This window comes from Macaca mulatta, chromosome 2 (assembly GCF_049350105.2).
Source record: "Macaca mulatta isolate MMU2019108-1 chromosome 2, T2T-MMU8v2.0, whole genome shotgun sequence".
Taxonomy (NCBI): Eukaryota; Metazoa; Chordata; class Mammalia; order Primates; family Cercopithecidae; genus Macaca; species Macaca mulatta.
This window is the reverse complement of record NC_133407.1, coordinates 90,430,500-90,457,024: the sequence shown is the minus strand read 5'-3', so window position 1 is coordinate 90,457,024 and position 26,525 is coordinate 90,430,500. Positions and strand designations below refer to the sequence as shown.

Here is a 26,525-nt window from a genome sequence, read left to right as displayed (position 1 = left end):
GGAGGATTGTTTGAGTCCAGGAGTTCAAGATTGCAGTGAGCACTTAAACCCCTGCCACTGCACTCCATCCAGGGCAACAGAGTGAGACCCCATCTCTTACATCAAAAACAAAATAAACTTCTTAACTGATGCATTTAAAAAAGATTTAGACTGGCAAAAATGTAATAAGATTGCTAATCTCCAATATTGACCGGGGTGTGAGGAATTGCGATCCCAAACACACAAGGATATAAATATAAGGGTGCTCATGGATAACCAGCTTATTGTCATGGGGAAAATTTGGAAAAAAACTTAATATTCATTGATAGGAGAAATAAGGTAAATTAATTTTGTATAACATTATATAGCTGTTAAAAGAATAAAAACGATATGTATGATTCATGGAGGAATGTCCACAATACATTAATGAATTAAAAAATTATGTCAAAAAACTGTATGTATAGCATTATGACTTTTTTTCAAAAGAAAAAACACTATTAAACAGTTTATATTTAAACACACACACACACATTGCACACAGAGAGAAAAATGACTGCAGAATTAACAACAGATTATTGATAGTAGGATGGGAATGGTGCTCATGGGAAAGGCATTTGCTTTTCATGTTGTCCTCAAGCATTTTTAACTTATTTTTTACAAGCATGTATTAATCATTTACTTTTAAACAATTCTTTTAAGCTTAATCCATATGAACAACTATCAAATAGTGTTAGTGTAAAGGTTAGAACAGTGCCTAGCTCAAAATAGCAATCAATAGTTACTATCTGAACAAATGATTTCTAAAAATCATTACCGTTTGTGAATAATTCAAACTTCTGCTCAAAAAGCCATTGTTTTTGAACCTTTTACTAAGATATTTTCTTATGAAAATTGCAAGCTTAATCTGGTTTTCTTGTGGCTTGTAAAAGCAATTTAATTCAGAGTTTGGTCATACACACTTATCTGTGTTAGCAGTATCTTTAAAACCAAGAGACTAATAGGAGTGCGACAGCAAAAAAGCTTTAATTACTGCAGAACCAGTGGCAGGAGAAGGAAACTGTCAGTTTTCACACCTCAGTGAAGGCTGTGCAAGGGTCTTACAGGTTCAGATGTATGTGGTCAAGTGATAAATGGCAGGCTCTGGTTTCGGTTGTGGTCTGAGCTCAGCATGGGGGCAGGAAACAAACAGTGCCTTTAGCACTTGTCTGACACCATCCCTGGCAGGAAACAACCCCAGAAGGAGCTATGCACAGTCAATGATTTTCCTTTTCATCCCTGTCTATCCTACAGCAGCTGGAGTAGCTGCTCTAGGAGGTTGTAATTGATAGCTTTGATTTACCGAAGAAAAATAACTCTGGGCAGTTATCTAGTCCAGGGACAAGCCCTTCTGAATGTGAAAACGGTGCCCTCTCAGGAACAAGGGACTGCTACATAGATCTTTAAACTGTCATTTCTGCTGTGAACCAACCTCGACCACGTATGGGCTTCCCTCTGTGTATTCCTGTCCCTGATTTAGTCCCAGAACACTTTGGAAACTTACCAGGTCTGCATATCAGCTTAATATTGCCCACCACATGCACTCTCTTTCTTTGCCACCCTTACGGATTGTGATTCCATTTGTGTTGTATGACTTTGCAATTGTGATTTGTTGTTTTGTATTGTTTTCAAGTTGTGTCAAGCATGCACATGTAGTTTCCCACCTTAGAGACAATTTGTTAGAGGAAAGAAACTATTAATGACAAGCAAAATATTTCCTTTCCAAAACTCTTTTCACTGAATAACGCTGCCACTTCTCAAGAGTGTGAGTTTTGTTTTTGTTTGTGTTTGTGAAGTAGAGAAAATATATTTGAAGGCATAGGCAAAGGAACTTGCTACAACCTTCAATTTTTTGAAAATCATGTAATGTACATTAAATTTCTTAACATTTTGCATTCTTTCCTATTATCTGTGTCTTTATTTGAATAAAAAATTAATAATTAAAATTATTTAATGTAGAACTAAATAAGTCCTCCAGGAAGAGGGAGATTTCTCTTTTGTGGCTTCTGATTTTATACCCAGGCAGTATTGAGATAGCCAGGTGGGAGGGAGTCCTCAGAGAATCTCCAGGCAGCCTGCCCACTGAGGTGGAGCCTTGGGAAGTTTATGATGGTTGTAGCAGGGAGGAGTCTGGCTCTTTCTCTTCCTGTGTGGAACCTGGGATTCTAACAATGGGCATGAAGTGCTCTAGAAGGGACTCTGACCTAGCAAGAGTCCCTGTTTCCCCCCTTTTCTTCCTCTTCATTCAATAAAACCCTGTCTCACTCATCATTCAAATTGTCTGTGAGCCTGAATTTTCATGGCCGTGGGACAAAGAACCCCATCTTTAGCTGAATTAAGGAAAAGTCCTGCAATAGTGTGGTGTAGGATGTGCACAATCCTGGAGATCTGGAGAAGCCAACAACATCCCTAATAGGAAAGCACTAACATGTTCATTTTAGTAACAAACAGAACCCCAGGAGTATTTCTCAAGTTCATGGACTAACACCTAACTCCAGATGCAGTCATTTCCATAAGACCATGCTATAGAAATTCTCTTCTATTAATTTTATTTCTCCTCTTTCATCTCTCTTAGCTTTACACTAAATAGTTTTTTTACATTAAGTATAACATGCATTTAAAAATTATTAAATGATAAGTTCTCTGATAACTTGTTTAATTTTTAGGAGCAGAAATAGGGTTGGGGTAAAGCAAAGGCTTCATCAAAATACCTATATAAAATTTTGGGAAGTGTGTAGTTACAGACACCATAGTGGCTGCATTCTTTCTCATTGACATTTTTGGCAGAGTGACTGAGTGGCAAATCACCAGATCCAAGTTCTAACTTGTGATGCCACCAAATAATTTCCTGTGCATGGGGGAGTCATAAACTCTCTTATAACTTTCTATCACGCATATTATTGAGGAAGTGAGGGCTGAAATCAGTGATCTTTGAGGTCTCCACACTGTTGTTTTACTCCAGTGGAAGATTCAATTGAGGATGGAGAAAATTCGCACCCCCTAGTCTGGCCTTTTTATAATGTTGCTTGGGCTGATTCAAGGGACAGTGCACTTTTTTTCAGCTAATGTTTTTACTTCACAGTAACACCATGATATGTATTCCATATTTTATTTTCTTCTTTCAGTTTTTCTTGATGTCTACTGCTCTACTATGACCGTTTAAATAGAGAACAAGATTAGTTCATCTTTCATGAAGCTTCCAAATGCTGGCAGGCCCATGTCCACTCTTTGGCTCCAGCTTCCTTTGACTGTCAGCTGCTCTGGCCATGCAGCAATCTTCATTCCCAGCTGCAGCAAGAGATGCAGTGGAGTGCTGGCCTGGCTCAGATGCAACCTACAGTGTTATTTTTATAATCTGGAAGTTCTAGGCAAAGAAAGCAACTCTTCTTCCATCAGCTACTAGCTACCCCCTACTGTCCAAGAACCTATGGTTCTTCAATGACTCAGAAGGCAGCAAAGTCTAATCTCTTGACCTTGCTATTCAGCTTCCTTCACTGTAGTGAAGGTGATTACAAAGGATCAACCATTTAATTAGCTTCTGGGGCCTACAGTTTCCAGTTTTACATTTCTCTTTCTCCTCATTGAATATTTTATTTAGTACTCTTTGGGAGAGCAAACACCCAGCCACTGCCAGCATTTCCTGGTGAATGATATGGAATTGGCTTTCAAGACTTATTTATTTATTTTACAAGAAGGAGGTAAAAACTAATTGAAGTTTATCTGTTTTTACAAATGCAGAAAATTTCTAGGAAGCATTATTAAGCTATCCAGTTCTATGTATTTTAGGTTTGGGTGCAAACTATTGAATTGTAATAATTAATTAGGCTCAGGAACAGCCATCTTTGGTCATGCTTTCTAAATCCTTTAGCTAAACTCTGTTAATCAATATTCACTTAAAAGTGTGGTGTGCTCCTCAACCCCATCTTTCCCTTTCCCTAGCAATGTCCAATTATTTCAGGTGAAGGCAACTTTGTTTTTCTAAATATCTTTAATATAAGTTTGCTTATAAATTCATCAAATACTTATTTCGATGGCAAGATATTTTAACATGTTATCAAAAAAGATCAATCATATATAAATAAGAATATGAAAAGATGTTTAACATGACTAGTCTTTAGGAAAATGCAAACTAAAACCATAATAAGGTACTACTGGATACCTATTAGAATAACTTTAAACAATGACAATCTCAAGTACATGAAAGGATGCAGAGTAACTTAAGCTATAATACATTGTTTTTGGAAAACAGTTTCCAGTATGTTATTAACTTAATCATTTCTTATAATATGACCCAGTGCCAATACAGTTAGGTGTTTGCCCAAATGAAATAAAGATTATGTTGGCACAAACATATGGATGATTTATTTTCCATCAAATGAGAAACAAGTCTGATATCTTTCAACTGGGGCCTCGATAAATGCTGGTATATTTGTACCATGGAATACTACTAAGGAAAAAACAGAAATGTACCACAGTACTGATACAACCACAATAAGGATGAACTTCAAACACACTATGATAAATGAAAGAAGTCAGACTCTAAAGGTTACATATTGTGTGTATGTGGTTGCCAGGGGCTGGAGTTGTGAGATTGACTACTAAAGGGCAACATGAAGAAATTCAGGGGGTGATGGAATTGTTCTATATCTTGATTGTGGTAGTGGTTACATTATGAACAACAATGTTCAGAATTCACATACAAGGTGAAATTTATTGTATGTAAATGACTCCTTAACAATAAAAACAAAAATAATTGAGTAACTGCTATGTGCTGTTGTCCCAGAAGTGAAAAGACAGTCCAGGTTCTTGCTTCCTATGATCTCATATTCTTGTTCTGTGTTCACTCTTACGTGTCCATTGTCAGCACTAAAGTCCATGTTCTTTTTGTCTCTTGCCTGCTCTAACCTTCTATATTTATCACCTTGTCTCCCAACTCTCCTCTTCTCCAATCCATTTTCAATAATGCTACCAAATGAATCTTTTTATGATGTCAATTTGATTATGCATCTTCCATGTGGCAGTGGATAGTTTCTATGATTTGTAGCCTTTTAGCTTCTTTAGAATACCTTTTCTATGCTTGAAATTTCTCACATCATGGGTTCCTACATAGAAGCTAGAAATTCACTTTCCAGTCTCCCTTGCAGTGATGGTGCTGGCATATGACCCGGGCCAATCAGAAGAATATGAGCATGACTTTGATTTGGAGAAAAGCAATGGGAGGAAGGAGGTGCTGTGTGAAATTCATTTCTGTTGAGGGAGACAGGAATGGCTTTCTTAGAGCACTGGTGGAGGTTTTGCTGACTAGTGCCCAGGGTCTTGATGTGACTGCTAGAGTATGTGCTCAGTGGTCTTTGCTGGAGCCTCTAAGTCTGGACTCACAGTCTCTCCCAGAGTGTCTCTGAACTACTTAATATTCTTTAATAAATTCTTCTTTTTCTCCTTAAGCTAGAGTGGTTACTGTTTTTCACTTACTTTGCCTCTGAATCTCAATGCATACACCTGTGTATAAGCCTTCACAGACTTCCCATCACCTTAGGAAAAAAATTAGTACTCTTAACTATGGCATCTAAGGCCTTCAACATAGGGTTCATACATACTTTCCAGTTTAAACTGTTCTCAACGTGCTCTATGTTTTAGTCACCCTAAACTTGCTGTTTGTCCAACAATTCATTCTCATGTATACCTTCATGACTTTGCAGATTATATTCCCTTTGTTTAGTATAATTTTTCCTCTTTTCTCATCACTTTGTAACCCTCTCTTCATGTTGTCCTTATTTATCCTTCAATTCCATTCAAAATATATCTTAAATACCAGGAGCTCAAATGCCCTTTGTGAAGCCTTACTTGATAGCCTTACCATGGTCCCAGTGCCCAAGGGCTGTTTGCTTCCTCCTGTATCTGAGAACTTCTCGTATTGTATTATGATGTTTTGTTTATTTAGTGATTCATTCAATAATAATTATCGAGCAAATACCATGTGCTAGGCACAGAGTTAAAATCTGAATGATAAGTAGGAGTTAATTAGGTAAAAATGGAGTAGAGTGTGTTCCCACAGAGATCAGCATGGAAAGCAGGCAGGCAGCTCATGGAGAATGTGAACCTCCAGTGAGGGCAGCTGTAGTGGCTAGGGCTGGGGAGCAGGTATGCCCCCTTCAGTCTTCTGCAAGTACTTTGAGGCACGAGCCCAGTTTTACTCATCTTTGTGCCTCTAGTGAAGCCAAATCAGGCATGGAGTTGATATTCAGTGAAGGGTTGTTGAATTAATAAATACATCACCAGATCCTGTCTCTCCCTAAAACTTTTATCACACAGCTTGAACCAGAGGAGATAATTTAGGCTTAATTTCCTGTGCATCAAATCATTGTCAGGACATAAGAAATACCTTTAATTAGGAAGCAAAGTCTCCCACTTCCTCACACTAATAATCCAGTGTTGCATTGATGTAATAGTGGCAGATCAACTTCAAAAGTGTTTTCTTGGATAATTGTTTGCGTGTCATCGGTTTACTTATCTTTAAAAGCCGATTAACACAGCTAATATCTCCAATCTGCTTTTTCATGTGATTCTGTCATCATAGCAACCTCACAAATCAACTCTCTGATGTGTCTTAACATTATAGCTTGGGCAAAAAGAGGCAAAATAATTTTCTAGTCATTATACAGAAAATCAGTGTCATAATATGAGCCATTTCTTCCCAGACCTTTCTTTCATGGCCAAGGGTCATCTTTTAATAGAAGTGGTGTTAAATGAGGCAAGAGCTGCATGTTTATATCAATCTGTGTGCAGTAGTGTCAATACCTTCTTTAGCCCTATATCCACAGGATACAGAGCATCAGCTTCCTGGTGAGTGTGAAACTGGAGGCACCAAGCTTCAATGTCATCCACAGGGCTTGGAATTTAAATGCATGTTATTGCTGCTTTGGATAGTTTTGAAACCCTCTCCTACCATCAGACAGCAATATCTTTCCTTTGATTTGGTACCAAAGTTAAGCTGAATTTTAATCACCTCCTTAACGCTTAACTTCACAGAGAAACAGACTAAGTATTAGGGATATCTTTCTGATGTTTTCAATGAACCAGAGGCATAGACTTTGCTGTCATCTTCAGCCAAGGACAAATTGTAATTGGCAAGGCTGGCAAATTGCTTCTTCTTATTGGAAACTGCCATTGGCACATTAGATTGAAAATAAGATCCTTCCTGTATGGATGTGATGTGGTTCTTCACCATGCAGTTGTAAGTGAAAAGTTGTTTTTCTAAACTAATGTTTATAGAGGTAATTCAGTTTGTGACACTAAGGGATATAAATTTGGGATATTACTGAGAATGATTCAGCTTTCATTTTTCACTTGAACTCCTGCAGTTGCCCTTTCTTCTTCCTCCTTAAAGGCATGATGGTACATCCGTCTTGTTAGGAACATCCTAACAAGGGGATAAAAATGAGCAGTCTTCCTTAAGAGGAAAGTGAGAATTGAAAGGAGGAATATGCCATCATCACAAACATTGCCCCCAGATTACAGACATGGAACTTCATATTGACACCATTAATAATGGTGGGGCCCTGTGGCTGGCTGCTACACAGCTCTCAACTAGACTTACTTTGATGTGTCCATGAGGCTCATTTTTGAATGTTAAAAGTGGTTGATTCTGTGCTCTGTTTTAGTGGAGACTCAGGGCAATGGGAGTCTCTTTCTTAGCCTGAATACAAGGCACCCAGACTATTTTTAAATTAATAAGCAAGGTATCAACAAGTTTCTGAAACAGAATATAAAATGTTCTTCAGATGCAACCAGCATTGTACTCACTCCTAGCTAAATAAGTAAATAAATAAATAAATAAATAAATGGCTAAATTTAATAAGACAGAGATGGTAAAACTTGAAAATCTATTTTTTATAGTCCTATCGATCCTTTCAGAACTTCTTATTGTCTTTTATATCTGTACCAGAGATAAGCTTTATAAACAGCCATTGTGATACAGCAGAAACAGTAAAATTTGGAAGCAGATGGCTGTGCAAATCAGGCTCTACTGAGATGAGACAAAATTGTGTGGTTAATGGACTTTTGCCATGGCACTTGGTGTTCATCAAAATCTAAGGAAAATTTTGTCCTCAAAGAAAATATGAAGAGTTAAAGTCAGCGTTCAGATGTCTTAATAGTGCCACCCTAAGATCTGGGGTTCCAGTTTCTTTAACTATGTCCTCCTAATCAGTGGGCTTTGAAGTCAGCATGCTGGACTTTCCATCAGGGCCTCACCACTTACTGCTATGTAGCTTTCAGCAAGTTATTTGACCTCAATTGCTTTATCTCTAAAATGGGGATAATAGCAGTATGGTATGGTTTGGCTCTGTGTCCCCACCCAAATGTCATCTTGTAGCTCCCATAATTCCACATGCTGTGTGGTGGACCCAGTGAGGGATGACTGAATTATGTGGGCGGGTCTTTCCTACACTGTTCTTGTGATAGTGAAGGGGTCTCACGAGATCTGATAGCTTTAAAAAACAGGAGTTGCCCTGCACAAGCTCTCTCTTTACCTGCAGCCATCCATGTAAGACATGACTTGCTCCTCCTTGCCCTCCACCATGATTGTGAGGCCACCCCAGCCATGTGGAACTGTAAGTCTGATTAAACCTCTTTCTTTTGTAAATTGCCCAGTTTTGAGTATGTCTTTATCAGCAGCATGAAAATGGGCTAATATACAGTATCTACCTCATTTTTGTGAGGATTAAATAATACCTGCTAAACACTTAACACACAGTACCTAGCTTATGATAAGGACTGAATAATAGTGACTATTTTCTTGATATTGTAACATCTGTACAAGTAGAAAATTCATGTCTCTAAACTCCAGTCCTATAACTAGGATTTGGTTTAACTGTCAGTCTTCCTGATGTCAAGAGCTACCTACCTGATGTTCCTGAAGTGTTTTGGGGTATCAGGTGGTAAGTGGACTCACTGCCTGTCACTGTAATTGAACGGTATCTATAGGCCAAGGGAGGCTGGAAAAGCACTCAGGAATTAACTCACTGTGAGACAAACGCTTTGTGTGTGTATGTGTATGGGGAGGAAGGGAGTGGGGAATTAAATTCCTGAAAGATGCGAAATTACGTGGTTAATAACTTTGGGCATCTTTGTGGTCAGGTATTGATTATTTTAGTCAAAGGCAAAGCATTGTTGAAAGAATCATCTAAAGTATGAAATTGTTAGTCTTTGAGGGGATATGCAGAGATACTAATACCAATTCAATAAGTACAGAAAGGGTTGAAGCTTGATCTGTGCCATCTGCTCATGAATTACACAAGCATTTACTTTAGATATCAGCCTGAATGGAGCACTGTAATTATTTGCTAACATGGCTAATTAATGATGAGCTCCCTGAGAGAAGGAACATAGCTTATTTGATTTTGAATTTCTGGTGTTGGCCTAGCACCCGGCATATAGTAGGTGCTCAGCAAATATTGGCCAAATTAATGAATGAATAAACGAGACCTGAGAGAAAAGATTCTTTATAAATCAGATGGGGGCTGCATGGTGTCAAGTTTTGTTTCATTCTTGGGTGAACTCATCCTCCTATCCCTACCCTTGAGGAATCAAGATCAAAGTAAGGCTTTCTGTCTTTGATGTTTCTATTCTCTTGGGAAACTAACTTTAATTTTCTGAGCAGAGATAATCTTCTGATTTGGAAGTAAGTCATATAACAAACCTGGAAATGGAATAAATTTATACAAAAGTCTGGAATATCATTATATCATTGTTAGTTATACCCTATCCAGTATTGTGGGTGAGATTGTGTTTCATCTGGTGGTGATTAATCCACCGAATCAAAGATTGGAATACTTGCCACAAATGGTGTGACTGGATCCCTCTGTCATTCTTTAGAGTCATCAACTCATTTTTAAGTAAATAATTGTTCTTAGCATGGATGTGTAAGATTAAGTGAGTATATGTAAGTGTCTGAATTTCTGAATTAATGGGACAGAATTTCTTCAGGAAAGAAATTACAAGCAGGATGTCAACACTTGCAAGCAACAGTTAAAGAAGTGAAAGCTGTTTTTGCTATTGATGAGGTGATTCTGGACAGTGAATCAGTGGTTCTTCCATGTTACATTGTCGAGGAGACAGTTATAGACATATTTTTCTACACAAACATCTTAAATTGCCTGAATCTTTCTTATTAATGTTGAAACAATTATGCTAATGAACCAATCTGAAATTGCACAGAACTTTCTCACTCTCAGAAACTTTCCATGTCTTCTAGAAATGTATGTACTTTAGGAACTCTGTGCTAGGTCTGAGATCATAATGAAAGCCACTTCCAATAGAGTGTGCTGACATAGATCGCAGAGGTATAATTAAGATTTACAAATGCATAATTGTACAAAAATTCATGGACAATGAGCTGGAAAATTTTCCATGTATTTCTCCTTGTGAGATCATATAGCTTTCTTTGTTATTTTCGAGATTAAGTTAAAAATTAATGACAATCTTAGCTTATTGGAACTGGTCCAATAATTCAGAGATCAAGAGCAAGGGATATTTTAAAAGAATTATCATCACATTCAAAACCTGTAATTTTCTACATCTCTTCTTTGTGGTAATGAAAAGTTATAATCCTGAAACCCTGTTGGAGAGGTGAAGTCCTGTCTGGATAAACCTGTGCTTCACAATTTGAACTATTCTCTCATCTGAAAAATGAGAGAGCTGGACTAGATGACTTGTTAATATCCTCAGGTCTAACATCCTAAGGATGCAGGATTTTATGTCCCATGAAGTTTCATTTCTGGGAATATCCAAAGAACGGATGCTCACAACAAGAAAAACATGCATTGGCGTGATGGTGATATATTCACCTTCATGGGACCAAGAAGTCTTTAATTAAAGGATCGATTGATTTATAATAAGACAATATTCTTTCATTAGGTAAGTCCTTTTTGTTGCCTCTGGTATTCCTGATAGTATATTAGCAATTGTGCTGGGCAAGTAATGCTGACACAGTCAATGTTTCCTTCGAACATGTCAAAGGAAAGTGCCTTGAAGTTCTTCTCTCTTTTTCCACCCTCAAGCTCCTGCCATCTCTATCCCCACTATGTGGTTTCCTGATTGACTTTTCCAGAAACCAGAACCTCCCATTCCAGCATCATAGATCTATTCTTCACCATGAGTATATGGTAATTTATATAGTTCAAGTCCATTCATTTTAAATCGCAAAGTCATAAAACCCAAAGGTTGGAGGTTATTAGAGAGATCATCTATAGTAATACCTTAATTATTTGAGTGTTCCTGTTTAATCATGGCATGTGGATCAGGGATCCAGATGCAGATGCCTCCCCAGCTGAACTAGCAAATACTCTATCTCCAGCTCTCTCTTTGGACTGGGCCTATGCAGCCAACCTGAGAATAGGCCTAGATATTGTGTAGATAGGTGAATCTCTCCCACAGAGTTAAGAGGGGACTACAGCTTTTGGGGATCCATCTTGTATCCCTCTCTCTGAGAAGGATTCAAAAATGGGCTAGAACAGGAAGAAGGAAGTCTACTGAGTAATAACCTGAGAACTTCATTTAAGCCGTGGGAAGAAGGTAGACTTTAGCTACACAGAAATCTGCATGAACAATTATCTAAAATGGCTCTCCTGTACAAATAAGCCATTCAGTTGTTTAATAAGACATTTTAGATAAGAAGATAATGGACAAAATATAGATATTACTGCCCTATAGTATTGATTTTACTTAAAATGACAAAGTCTAAAAATTTAGTGACAGTATCCTATGAAGAGGAAATATAAACCCCGAGTATCTCTTTAGAAGATAGAAATAAAGCACACTATTTTCAGTTGTAGACTCTTGGTTATGATTTCCTGAGTAGTAGATAACATATAGCCAGAAAGTGTTGGCAAGCTTTCCTAAGTGAGGCAATATGTACAGATAGTTTTAATGTGTTTGAACATAAACACAAGTGTACAGAAGATGGAAAAAGAAAATAGAGCAGGCACCACTTCTAGCCATGTTTTCCTTTTCTTGCTGCAGAGAAAAATAATGTTATTTTATAAAATAAAACAGAATCTAATTATGTATATGATTTTTTATAAAGTGGTAAAATGCAATATTTATAATGATGAAGATATACATGTCAAAGTGTAGTCAAACATAACAGCCATTAAATGCCTGGCTGGAGAAAGATCATTAATTACACAGGACATTAGATGCAGTTGAATTGAGACGGATTATTGGCCAAGTAAACAAAATTATTTTTGAGGCTAGATTCATGTTATTATACCTGTGAATAGAATCAGGGTGTACATTTTCAGCCACATTCAGATTTTAGGCACCACCAGGCTCAGGCTTTCCCTCCTGGGCCCGTGATCACTGGCTTTGCCTTTTTAGAGGGACATTCTCATGGTCACTGAGGCTTTTGGGAGTGTGAACTGTCAAAATGGTTACCGATGCTTAAAAACAAAGAGCTCCCAGAGGCTTGTTAAGTAGGAGAGTTGATAGCGTAGGAACAAGAAAAATGAAAAAGCAAGGGTAGATAGAGGGCAGGAAGGGCCCCCATTTTTTATCTTGGGCTCTAGGGCAGGACTTCCCTTTCTTGGAAATGATTGGCAAGAACAAAGCAGTCTTCCAGTCCTAGGAGCTCTGGAAGAATGATAGGCTGAGTGAGTACTGGTGGGCTAAGAGTAATAATATTATTAACTAAAATGTATTGCATGCTTATTCTATGCTAAGCCCTGTATGCATTTCTCATCTAATCTTCACAAGGATGTGATAAAGTAAATATTAGTATTTTGCCTATTTTACATATCAGGCCTTGAGAGTTTAGGTGACTTGCTCAAGGTTGAGCAGTTAGGAAGCGAACTTTGGGTGACTCACCATCTCCATTTCCCTGTGACTGAGGAATTTCATGGGATCCTGGACTTTTTGGTGCTGAAACCAGGACAATCCTAGGCAAACCAGGATGGTTGGTCACCCTAAAAGTGATGGTACTGGGACTCAAACTCAGAGCCAGAGATATTAATCCTCATGCTAGCTGTTGCCTTCCCAAGGCAGGGATTCAAGTTCAGCACAACAAAGCAATGGGTCCAAATGACAAGAGCCTGGGACAGAGAGGGGATTGTCTAAGGTTCAACTACCATGTTGCCCAGAACAACCAGCAGTAAGCTTAATATTAAATCACCTTCTAAATAAGAGAAGAATGGCCCCAGAGCTTCAGAAGGCAAAGGGCTGAATTTGTAGGTCTGGTCAAGAAACTATGGTTATAGAGGAGGCTCCTGAGAGCAGAAATTCCTGCCGTTGTGATTTCCCAATCAGAAACATCTGAAGCAACAGTAATATTAACGCTTATGATTTCCACCAAACATTACTTTGAAACTTATACAATACTAGATAACAACAATAATAGATGATGATAAAAACCAATGGATATTGAAATGCCCTTTTGCAGGGTTCTATATCCTGGGAGTTGCTCTGGCAGGTGGCCCTACTGTGCTCAAAAACCCAGGAGACAGGAGCTGCTGGGTTGATGCTTATTAGGTCCAGTGTGACGGTCCAGCACCCTTAGCTGCCGTAGAATAGAGCCTGGACAGGAGACAGTCCCAGAGTTTGTTTTATATCCATTCTTGAACGCTTTTTACTGCTTTGTTTATTTGAGGCCTTGAGGCAGTATGGCAGAAATTGCACAGGATTTGGGTTCAGATAGTTTTGTCTTTGAGTATTTATTCTGGCTGTATGCCTTGGGAAATTGACTTAACACTCATTAACCTTATTTTTTCATTTGTAAAATGGGGATTAAAATCAATAGAGATATCTCAGTCCATTTGGGCACCTGTAACAGAATACTATAGACTGGGTGGTTTATAAACAAGAAAAATTTATTTCTCACAGTTCTGGAGTCTGGGAAGTCCAAGATCGAGGTGCATGAAGATTCGGTGTCTGGAGAGGGCATGCTTCCCCATAAATGGTGCCTTCTAGCTGTGTCCTCACAAGGTGGAAGGGGCAAACAAGCTCCCCTGTGCCTTTTTTGTTAAGGATGCTAATTCCATTCATAAGGGCTCTGCCCCATGACTTAATCTCCTCCCAAAGGCCCCACCTCTTGAAAATATCACGATGGGCTTAGGATTTCAATATATGAATTTTGGGGGAACATAAACATTCATACCATAGCACAGGGTTATTTTAAAGACTAGAAATAATGTATGGTAAGTGCCTAGCATATAGGAGGCACCCAAAAAATAGGGGCTGCTATATTACTATAGGCCCCAGACACAGAATTCAAAATGGAGACTTCAAATCTTCATTTCTTAAAATTAAAACTATTTCCCAGCATTGAATTTATCATTTTAGCTTGAGGCTGACACCTTGTGGAATTCTCTGATAATTATGAACTTATTTCATGGTCTGTGTACAATAATAAATCCTTTCTGGAAGCTGAAACAACAATGTAGATTTAAGTAAATATACTGGCTATATAAATCAGAGAAAACAGGCAAAGCCTAAGCAGAGTAACTTATTTTTTTGAAACCATTTTGGGAGATTAATTTTAGGCTTTAATTTAATTTTATTATTATTACCTTTTTTTTTTTTTTTTTTTTTTTTGCTCTTTTCCCAGGAAGAATATTATTTAAGTCTCCCCCTCCCCTTGCCTAAATTATCTACCTCCTATATTTTATTCAAAGTCTGGATTAAGTCTTTCTTTTTCATTTGCTCCTTGACCAACTGTGCATGCAATGCCTGCCCATCTGAAGACTCCCATATCACAGGCAAGAGTAGAGACATACTTTGTGGAGTCCAATACAAAATGAAAACATGAGACCCTTTGCGTAAAAATCATTAAGAATTTCAAGATGGCAGCAGCAGAGCATTAAACCAAAGGGGCTTGTCTAACTGTCTCTTATTAATTGCTTTTTGAAATAATTATCTATTTAGTTATAATATAACTTGTTCGCTAGCAGAAACATAATGTCTTTTTATTCATTCCTACCTTTGTTCTAATTTCTGACACAACTTTTCTCTTTCTCAAAACTCCTCCCTTAAAAATATTATGTAGAAATTCTACTTAGGTCACATTTCTATATAAAGAAGTCTAGAGAAGACACTGGTTTTTGGGGAGATGCTAAGTGATGGGCAACCCACCTGGAAGTTGTATCAAAATAAAAAGCATTCTGTTTTTACTTATATTTGTATGGCTATTTAGGTGAGGCTTTAGGAGTTACTGATGTAGATTGTGGAAAGGGTAATTATCCACAAACAACTGCTTGTGCAAACTCACATTCATCCATGTAGAGTTTAGCCTTATCTTGAACTGCATTGATCTAGATGCTTTTTGGATTTAGACTTCATGGGAGAGAATAAGAAACCAACTCTTGGGAGAGACACTGGTGATGGAAACTGCTCAATAGATGCATTGACCTTGGTTCATAATGACCACTTAATTTGAATCAAATTACTTAGGATTTTGATAGAATCACTTGTCACGGTGCTTAGACACACAGCAAGTGCTCAAGAACTATTAATGGAAATAGGGCTCTCAAATAGTTAATCATGATTGTTTGGTCAATTGAGAATCTGAGTGTTTTTGATCTTGGCTATTCTCCAGCCCAGTGCTGGCAGGCATTTATGGTGAGAAAACCTGGCTGTGTGGCTAGAAACACATAATTTTAAATGGTGGCATTCACCTTTCTCTCCTCTGTTTTCCCTCAATTCTAGCTGATGCTCCTATAACTCTGACCTGCTTATAGCTCCCTGGATACATCAATTTCTTTCTCCCTTTCAGGCCTTTGCCTAGGTTGCCTGCTCTGCTTGAGCTGACCTTGCACAGTCTCATCCTCCTGGCCCACACCTGCTCATCCTTTGAGACCTAGCATGAGCATCACAGTCTCATCGTCGTAATTATTGTCAACAAAAGGTTTCTGTTCAGATGTACTACTGGGATAATATACTTTTCTATTATTTTGGAATTTTAGAACTGTTCTTGTAATTTCTTCTGGTGCGTCATAGGAATGATACTTAAAAAAGGGAAAATGTGATGATTTTGACAGGGACTAAAAGAACTCATGCAATTTCAGTTTTCCAAAAATCAAATGAACTGTACAATGATAGAGTTTTATTAAAAATCTTTAAAGATCTCTTCCAACTACAAACTGTGGTTCTGAGTTCACTTGAAGTTTCCTCAAATGATCTAAGTTTATGTAGAAAGTTTTTATGCTGTGGTCCTTATTTAATTTTCTATACATTTATTTAACTATACCAAGACTTAAAGTGTATTATTTGCACACTGGGAACCATAACTATCTGCGAGAAGAGGTGCAGTGAGATGCATACTGACGAAGACAAGTATCTTTGCCTTATGGAGGTCCTAGGTAGCTGCAAAGACTCAGTACAATGAGGACGAGAGGTAATTTATGGTTTTAAAGCAGTCTTGTATGTATATGTGTATAACCTGTTTCATACATGTAAGAGACTGCCTTAACTTATTTTTAAAAACAAGGTGGCACATCCAAAATAGTTTACTGCAGATAGCTTTGTGAAAGCTGTTTATAGAGATTCATAAAGCTGTTTATAGAGTGAAAGTTTTTATTTATTTTTTATTTTTATTTTTTTTGAGATGGAGTCTCGCTCTGTCACCCAGGCTGGAGTGTAGTGGCATGATCTTGGCTGACCGCAAGCTCTGCCTCCCAGGTTCACTCCATTCTCCTGTCTCAGCCTCCCAAGTAGCTGGGACTACAGGTGCCCGCCACCACACCTGGCTAATTTTTTGTAGTTTTAGTAGAGACGGGGTTTCACCGTGTTAGCCAAGATGGTCTCAATCTCCTGACCTCATGATCCTCCCACCTCAGCCTCCCAAAGTGCTGGAATTACAGGCGTGAGCCACCGCGCCCAGCCGGTGAAAGTTTTTAATAAGCGATAGTGATGTACCCAAGGTCTAGCAAGAATGACATAATATTTTTACCAGAGTATGGCTGTGAAAGAGAGACTACGAGCAGGAGCTGTAGCCACAGGGGCAGAGAAGGAACAAGAAGAATAAATATCCTGACCTCTCACTCTTCCTATTTTCCCATCTTCCCAGACACCTCCCATTATGCCAATTCTAACCAGGAAGCCAGAGGCAAGGAAGCCCAGGCTCAGAACAAGACAGAGAAGTGTGGAGAAGGGATGGGGATGCAGGAGCTGATGATGATCTCAAGCAGTCCTTAAACAGCATCAGGAAGGGTTTAGGTCAGCTCTGCAGAAGTCCATAGGTTTGACTGGTAAGGAGACAATGAACACAAATTGATTTGCTCAGTTGATTGCTCGTGGGACAACAGGCAGATGAGCTTCATGTTGGCTTCAGCTCCCCTTACTCTCCAGTTTCCATGGCGCCCATGCGAAGTCAGGTCCTGGTGGATACTGCACTCACTGTGAGTTGTGTCACGGCTGAGGAACACTGAACTTAGGAAGCCACTCAAGAGGGATGCTAGAAAACATCTTTGTCCCCTGGGGAAGAAGTTATCTATATTATCCTGGTCAGGAAACAAATCTTCTCTATCTCTATCCTAGAGAGGTACGCTACAGACTATATCTACTTTCCAAGGCGGTTTGCTATGCACACGTCCTTGAAAAGATCATCCTAAACAAAAGCTGTCATGAGACTCACAGAAATGCTGTGGAGAGTTACCTCCCATCAGGTGCAAATGGAGATTAATGAACACTCGTATAAACACTTTTAATATTTACATCATCAGTAGGCCTGGCTGGCTGACTTTGCTCTGAGCTCCACCCTGCTCCATGCTTGAACCTAATATTGCCCATTTGCCACAGTCATCGCCTTTTCCTTCCAAGTCTGCTTTTTTTTCATTTGTTTTTTATCACATTGTATGTGGAGTAAGGAAGTAGTACATCTTAGTGAACACAAAACTGACTTTGGCTTTTGACAGATCTGTTAGATTCCCCTTGACATTGGTTCGCTGATTGACTTTGTGTTTTCTTTTCCCCTGTCAAAATGAGATAATCACACATATCTTTATGTAAATTTGTAAGGATGAAAACCCAAAATGTTAAGTATCAGCCCAGAACGGGGTACTTGCTACTGTGGTTAATAGCCTGTGTAGGAAGGATAGGCAGACCAGTGATTTGTTCTTAGGTTTCTTAGGACAGTCGTGGATTTTTCCATACAGTGGGTGAAACCCAAAAGGTTCCACTGATGTTGAAAAACCTGGACAGCACAGCACAAAATGACTGCAAAATTCCCCTATGACTTAGCATAAACCAGGGCTACTGCCTACTCCTGCTATATAGACACACATACTGACTCATCCCTGCCTTGTAGTTGCTTTCCACAGAGCAAATGAAAGAGGAAAGGCTTGAGCTATTCTTATTCAAGTGCTTGAGCTTGGATTCTTGTTTGGAGGATAAGTATACATTTTAATAACCCTGTGGATTCAGTGAAAAAATGCAACATGCATTGACTTGTTCACTGTCCAAAATGGAGACTGTTTATAAGGGATTTATGAAAAATAGAACCTTGGGGTTCAAGACCAAATAAATCACTAAAACTCTTTTCATAATGTGAACTTCTGTGGGCCAAATAGTAAGAGAGATGGATTTATATATTTTTATTATGATTAATGATTTGGAAGTCCCCAACTTCTTAAGTACCATGGTTAATAGTTAGTGAAGTACCTTTTTCTAAGCCATGTGCAAATTAATGTCAGAGAGAAAAAAATATGGAAAATGCATATGTATTAAAGCAGAAAGACTTTCCAGTTACTTAAAACCAGACAGATGGAAATGAATTACTTTTCCTTAATTGTGGCTAGAGGCAAGGCAGTGGCTAGATAGTAAGTCTAAGAATAGAGAATGCAGAGATTTTCTAATCAGATCCCCCAGCCTGGCTTCCCGATGTTGTATCCAGCCTCTCTTCACCAACACCATACATACACACACGCATGCACAAACACATACACACACACACACAGGTCTCTCTCTCTCTCCATTTCAAGGTTCTGTCCTGGATAGTACTATCATTCCTAGTCCTCTGGATCATGGCACATGATGGTATTTCCTTGCCCCTTTTTTCTTACATATACGCCCATTCTTTAAAGCCTGGAACATACTAGGAAATGAATACATGTCTGCTAAATGAACTGCCCATACGTTTATTTGAGCTGTAATGATTTTTGTAGGCATGGCAGGAGGAACTGTTGGATGTCACTCTTTTTTTTGTTTTGTTTTGTTTTGTTGAGATGGAGTCTCACCCTGTCGACCAGGCTGGAGTGCAATGGTGAGATCTCAGCTCACTGCAACCTCTGCCTCCCAGGTTCAAGTGATTCTTCTGCTTCAGCCTCTTAAGTAGCTGGGACTACAGGCGTGTGCCACCATGCCTAGCTGTATTTTTAGTAGAGACGGGGGTTGCACCATATTGGCCAGGCTGGTCTCAAACTCCTGATCTCATAGTCTGCCTGCCTTGGCCTCTCAAAATGCTGGGATTACAGGCGTGAGCCACCGTGCGTAGCCTGGATGTCATTCTTGTCTTAGCAACTTGAAGCAGTTTCCCGGAACAGACCATTTATTTAAAGTTTTGCATAAAGGGGTGACATAACATCCCCATGAATTGCACATGTTTATCATAACACATCTTCACATTTCACCTCCCCCAGGGCTTCAATAAACATGGAATCAACAAGCACATGGATCATTTGGGAAACTATTTTACTCTCTCTGCATCTCATACTTGATGTGATGGATTTAAGCAAAAGTATTCTTACTTATAAAATGAGTAGCATTATTTCTGCTGTAACTATTCTGTTTGTGACTTGAAGAAGAGAGTTGAAATCCATTAAAGATGTTTCTTGTGATGCTTTACAAAAGAATTGTAAAATTCTGCTTAATTTTGTTCCTATCCTCAAAAACCTATTCAAGTATTGTAATTCTATACATAAAATATTTACTGATTTTTAAATGTTTTTATTGCCTCATATGGAGTTGTATCAGAATTTTAAGTAAGTGCAAAAAATAGTAAACTGTTATTCTGTCTCACATTCACTTCCTTCACAGATTCATAGACTCTCAGGTCTAGAGGGGTCTTTAAATTTTGTCGCTAGCTCTAGACCACAGTCATTCTGGATTGTACACATTCTAAGGGCATTGCTCCTTGAACAGTAATGTGCATACAAATCACCTGGGACTGATGTTAAACTGCAGCTTCTGGAGTGAGGCCCAAGCTCAGATTTACTCCTAAGAACAGTTAAGAAAGATTATTTTCTAGCTCCTTTTTCTGCAACTGATTGGAATGCAAACAGATAGAGACAATGGCATAGGGTTGTCAGATAAAATTACTCTTAATCAAATCACGTTTCAGATAAATAGCAAATACATTTTCAGTATAAGTATGTTTCAAATATTGCATGGGATATATACTAAAAAAAATGTGTTGTTTATCTAAAATTAAAATTTAACTGGAAGTTCTGTATTTTTATTCACTAAAATACAGCCCTACATGGGCATAAAGAAAAAAGCAAGGGCTTTGGTGTCAAGACCTCGCTGATATTGAGTACTGTCTTCTCATTTACTTGTTGCATAATACGAGTCAGTCTTGTGACATCAAAGCCTCTGTTTCTTCATCTGTAAAAAGAGAGGTAAGAGCACTGGGCATGCTGGGTTGTTATAAAGAGTAAATGAGTTGATACTGGTGAAATACTAGGCCCATAGTAAATAATTAATAAGGCCAACAGAAATGATATTGATGATTGAGGTTTGTCCACGCTGACTCTGAAAAAAGAACATTGCATTCATTAGGAAATAACGTTTGCAATGTATATTATCATGTTGCCTCAGCGTGAAAAACTGTTGTCTGATTTTCATGCAAACTTGATTTTCTATCTCAGTGGTTCTCACCTTTTAGCATGCAACATAATCACTTATTAAAACACGATTGTTGGGACCCCTCCCTAGAGATTATGATTCAATAGGTCTGAGGTAGCGTCTAAGAATCTGCATTTTGAGCAAGTTCCAAAGTGATGGTGATATTGCTAGTCTGAAGACCAACATTTGAGAGCTTCTGATCTGTGTCAGAATTACTCTGGCTTTTTCATGGTTTTCTTGCTTTGTGTGGTTAAAGTAATGCCACCTACTGGACATAATTGAGAAGAACTCTCAATAGAAACAAAACATTTTTTTTAAATGATTAAATTCTGAGTGTCCTGTCAAGAGCTTGAAAATTCTTGTGCTTTTGACAAATTGGGAATAGACAAAGGATTTTTACTGTGCCACAAGAATATCAACTTGTTTGTAGTATTTCTTTTTTAAGTAAAGAAAATATTAAAAATATCTCCCTTCTGCTTATAGCTAAATGCATAAGAGCAATACTGACACGAATTGCTGCCAATTACTTGTTGATTTCTAGTTCTCTCAATTTCATGAAAGAGAGAACCATATCTTGGTACAATAAGCACAAAAAGTCTTTCTCGGTCCTATGTATTCATCTAGACAATGAGAAGAGGTGAGATAATCTCAACAAGTAGTCTCTAATATTCTGTGATTCTGCCCACAAGACATTTTACTTAGCTTAATCTCAGAAGGAGAAAGAATCTCATTTAGAATGAAAGCCTGTTCCCTGGCATTATACGACCCTTTCATTTCATAAAAACTAACCTAAATGTGACTCTTACCCCAAATGCAGTCATATTCTGAGGTACTAGGGAATAGAGGTTCAATATATGAATTTTGGAGAGGCATAATTCAGTCCATAACAGTATTGTGCAAATATTGTTTTAAAATAGAATCTTATCCCCTTCGGGTTCATTTTCCACATTTGTAAAACAAGGAAGTTTTCCTGAGGGAGTTCTGAGTAACTTGAAACTCAGTATTCTGTTGTGCTCTCATTTCTTTAGCCCCTCAGAGCTAAGGAGAAGCTTCTCCAGGAGCCACTGTATGCCAGGTTTCAGGAGAGGAGACCATTTGCATTCATGTAGTGTTGTGAAAAGAGCATGGCATCAGCTGGCTGAGTTTCATTTCAACTCAGTAATTTTCTTATTAAGAAAGCTTGGATATAATACTCAATCTTTCTGGGTCTCAGTTTCCTTCTGGGCAAAGTGGAGCTTGTAAAACCTGTCTAGAGTTGCTCTGAAGGTAAGGCGTATAACATTCATAAAGCACCTGACACGAAGATTGCTTAACAATGGAGGCTCAGTAAATGGTAATTACACAGTGCACACTCAGCCTTGTCTTGCCTCCCCTAAGGTGGAATGAATCTTGCAGCGGTGATGCCTCAGTGGTGTTTAGAGACTGTGCCTCATACTTCCTTGGGGTGACTGCGGCTATGGTGCTTCCTTCTGAGCCATACTGCTGACATGGAAAGCAAGGAGCAACCTGTCTTTCTCCCCATTGCAGAGCCACAGATCCCTTTCTTGGGGCCAGTGAGAACAATGGTAATTCCAACAACTATCCATCATTACAGCGTCATATACTTTTTGGATGCGAGCTCTGGAATTGTAACACCAGAGCCTCACTTTCGAGTAGCCAGTTCTTAACAGCTTCCTCAAGGAAGGTAAGAAATGCTGCATCAGGTCCAATAGCAACTCTAGAGAAAGCTAGCTCTAGACACTATGCTACGTCAATTTTCCCATTGCCTGACAACTTGCTTTGGTGAGTCTTTGACTACTTTAACTTTCTTTCCCTATTTCAAAATTACCTAAAGCACAGATTACCCTGGTGCTTCCTGGGTAAGTCTCTCTTAGGAGGGGAAGCTATGCTGTCATATTTAGGCAATTACTTAGATACTACTTGAAATGTGAAAAACGAGGGCATTAATAATACCAGCACCCTTAAACAACTACGTTTATTTTTGTATCAAAAATTTCAGTCTAACATTCATGTGTGTATATACGTACATGTATAATACACATAATTTTTATGTATTTACAGATCAAAGATTGTTTTATATAAATACCATTTTTACTGTATCTAGCCAAGAAGCATTTTTCAACTGCTATCATTTTTATGGTTATATTATATTATATTATTATATTGTATTATATTATATTAACTACATGGACAAAAACTTCCCCATATCGTATCTCTGAGTATTTATATTGCTTTTAATTTTACAAACGGTGCTGCAATGCCCATTATTGGATGGGCATTGCATGCTTTCCATGCCCTCCTTCTCTCAAATCATTTCCTTAGAATAAATTTGTAGAACTTGGCATGAACATTTCTGTGTAGATTAGACTTCAGAACCAAGCATCCCTCACTTTCCTGAAAAGTGCTGCAGTCTTTTAAATTTTTGATTCTCTATAGCAGACAGAGCTTCTTTCATTGAAACTTTTAGTACTGAAGCATAGAAAAGAGTGCCATCTGCTGCCTTGAAAACATTACTTCCTTCAGTTTTCTGCTTGTTCCTGGAGAGTATGACCAGTTGTCTGCCAAGATAAGGTCTATTCCCAAGGTGGGTATTAAATGATAGGAAGAGTGTTCATTAAGTAAAGTCACATTGCCAAGTTAGGAGGCCCAGTGTAACCTGCAGTTACACTGTCTAAAGTGCAGCCAGGCGCTATTTCCTGCTTCCGTTGGGAAATACAAAGTCCTAATAATTGGATGATGAGGATGATGAGAACTTGTGATGCAAGCCACTGTAAAACCATGTGTGCTATGCTCTGGGCTGTGATCACTCCGTCCAACTAATCTTCCTCTTCTCATCATGCAGATCTACCCACCTAAGTGGTGATTACCTTTGTGCTCTTGCCTCAATCCTCTCCTTTTTGCCTTCCTAGGAGTTTTGCAAGATTTTCCTACCCTGCAATGTCCCTATCACACTACCTCCCATGACTGCTCTTTGATTATTACACGAGATTTTTCTGGAGAGCAAGTGGAGACTATCTTTCACGTCACGAAAGGCTCTTCAGAGGGAGTTTCCCTCTGTCCCCCAGGCTGGAGTGCAGTGGCCGATCTCGGCTCACTGCAAGCTCCGCCTCCCGGGTTCACACCATTCTCCTGCCTCAGCCTCCCGAGTAGCTGGGACTACAGGCGCCGCCATCATGCCCGGCTAATTTGTATTTTTAGTAGAGACGGGGTTTCACTGTGTTAGCCAGGACGGTCTTGATCTCCTGACCTCGTGATCCACCCACCTTGGCCTCCCAAAGTGCGGGGATTACAGGCGTGAGCCACCGCGCTCAGCCAGTTCTTCGTTTTCTACACTCTGGGATAGCATTGTTCAATAAAAATATAATTCAAGTTACATATGTAATTTAAAATTATCTAGTAGCCACATTATGAGAGGAAAAACCAACTAACCAAATAAAAGAAATACGTCCAAACAACAACAGGTTACCCAGAATATTATCACGTTAATTAACTTTTGATACCACACACATTTCAAGTGTTCAATAGACACGTGTATTCTCAGCTCCAGGAATCTCAAGCTAAATGTAAGTTCCCCAAATACACTAGTTATGTTTCAAACCATGGACCTTTGCACAGTCTTTTTTCTGCCTGGAATGAGCTTTCTCTCATCTGGTAAACTCCTACTCATCTTTACATGCTTAGAAGAAATATTACCATTTCCGATGACTCTTTCTTGAGTCTTTGAAAATGTTATTAATCTCTTTCTTCTCTGTTCTGTGACTCTACATTTGTACAGGCTTCTACTTTATATTTATCACTTTCTTTGTTAATATATTGATTCCAATTTATAAATAATTTATTCATAGCTTTATACCTGATTTTGAGCTTCTTTAGGGCAGAGATGTCCCTGTATCCCAAGCATTAAGAACAGACCACATTCTCACTATCAATGTGCAATAAATAGGTGAATGAATGAATGTCTATTAATTGAGCTACCATCCACTGTCACTGTTGATGCTTACTCTGTAATCCTGTGTAATATTACAGGGCTTCAATACAAGCCTGATGGAAAGATGTATCCAGACAAGTCATAATTTCTGTTATTGCTCCATTTCTTGGTCAGAGTCAGAAACAAAAAAGAAATAACTGAGAATTTCAGTCATTAAAAGAAATAACTGGCCGGGCGCGGTGGCTCAAGCCTGTAATCCCAGCACTTTGGGAGGCCGAGACGGGCGGATCACGAGGTCAGGAGATCGAGACCATCTTGGCTAACACGGTGAAACCCCGTCTCTACTAAAAATACAAAAAACTAGCCGGGCGAGGTGGCGGCGCCTATAGTCCCAGCTACTCGGGAGGCTGAGGCAGGAGAATGGCGGGAACCCGGGAGGCTGAGCTTGCAGTGAGCCAAGATCCGGCCACTGCACTCCTGCCTGGGCGACAGAGCGAGACTCCGTCTCAAAAAAAAAAAAAAAAAAAAAAGAAATAACTGAGAATAGGAGAAACATTGGTAGCTTAATTTCGATGCCTGTCTTCACTCTGATTTCCTGGGTGTTTTCTGGGATAATTGACTTTTCAGGTTAAACTTAGAACATGATTTTAAAGTACTCAAGCTGGAATGTCTTCATACTTTGAATAAGGTGTTTCCCCCACAAAAACCACTTCTTCACAAAATCTGCTTAGATGTGTGGATGAAGGGGGACTTAATCTCATTTATAGTTAAATCAAATTCCCTTCTTGTTAAAGACTCCTAGTATATGCTTCTGATAGAAAGCTTTTGGGGAAGGCCGGATGGCAAAATTATTGACATCTAGTATTAGGTTCTTCTTGATTTGCTATGAAGAAATATCTGAGACTGGGTAATTTATAAATAAAAGAGGTTTAATTGCTCAAGACTCTGCAAGCTGTACAAGCATGGCTCCAGCATCCTGCTTCTGTTGAGGGCCTCAGGAAGCTTACAATCACGGCAAAAGGCAAAAGGGGAGCAGGCATGTCACATGACAGGAGAGGGAGCAAGAAAAAGAGAGAAGGGGGAAGTCCCAGACTCTTTTTTTTTTTTTTTTCTTTTTCTTTTTGAGATGGAGTCTGGCTCTGTCACCCAGGCTGGAGAGTAGTGGTGCCGTCTCTGCTCACTGCAACTTCTGTCTCCTGGGTTCAAGTGATTCTCCTGCCTCAGCCTCCTGAGTAGCTGGGATTACAGGTGCCTGCCACAACATCCAGCTAATTTTTGTATTTTTAGTAGAGATGGGGTTTCACCATGTTGGCCAGGGTGGTCTCAAACTCCTGACTTCAGGTCATCTGCCTGCTCTGGCCTCCCAAAGTGCTGGAATTACAGGCGTGAGCCACTGCACCCGGCCCCAGACTCTTAAATAACTACATCCCCTGTGAACTGTGTCAGAACTCGCTTGTCACCAAGGGGATATTGTTAAACCATTCATGGAGGAACCACCCCCTCCCCCCCACATGATCCAAACCTCCCACCAGGCCCACTTCCAACACTGGGAATCACATTTCAACATGACTTTTGGAGGGGCAGACATCCAAACCACATCACATAGTTTTTGGGGGAAAAAAATGGTTGCCTTTCTTGTTTTGTTTTATGTCACTTAGTTTCAACTCATTGAGCATTTTTAAAGTGTGCACTTTTAACACTGTTTAATTCCTGACAGCTTGTGCAGGAAAGCAGCACTGTGACAGGTCTCATT

The 26,525-nt window shown here is 39.0% G+C and overlaps 1 long non-coding RNA gene across 1 annotated transcript in view; it reads right to left on the bottom strand.

Moving 5' to 3' along the window:
- Positions 1 to 984: 984 nt before the first annotated feature.
- The window catches only part of LOC144339051 (uncharacterized), a 41,549-nt gene continuing 16,008 nt past the window's right edge, over positions 985 to 26,525 (bottom strand). The window contains exons 2-3 of the long non-coding RNA XR_013413660.1: positions 1,520 to 1,679; positions 985 to 1,196 (exon numbers count right to left, since the gene is read on the bottom strand). This is a non-coding gene — a long non-coding RNA (uncharacterized LOC144339051). The remainder of the gene's footprint in view (positions 1,197 to 1,519; positions 1,680 to 26,525) is intronic.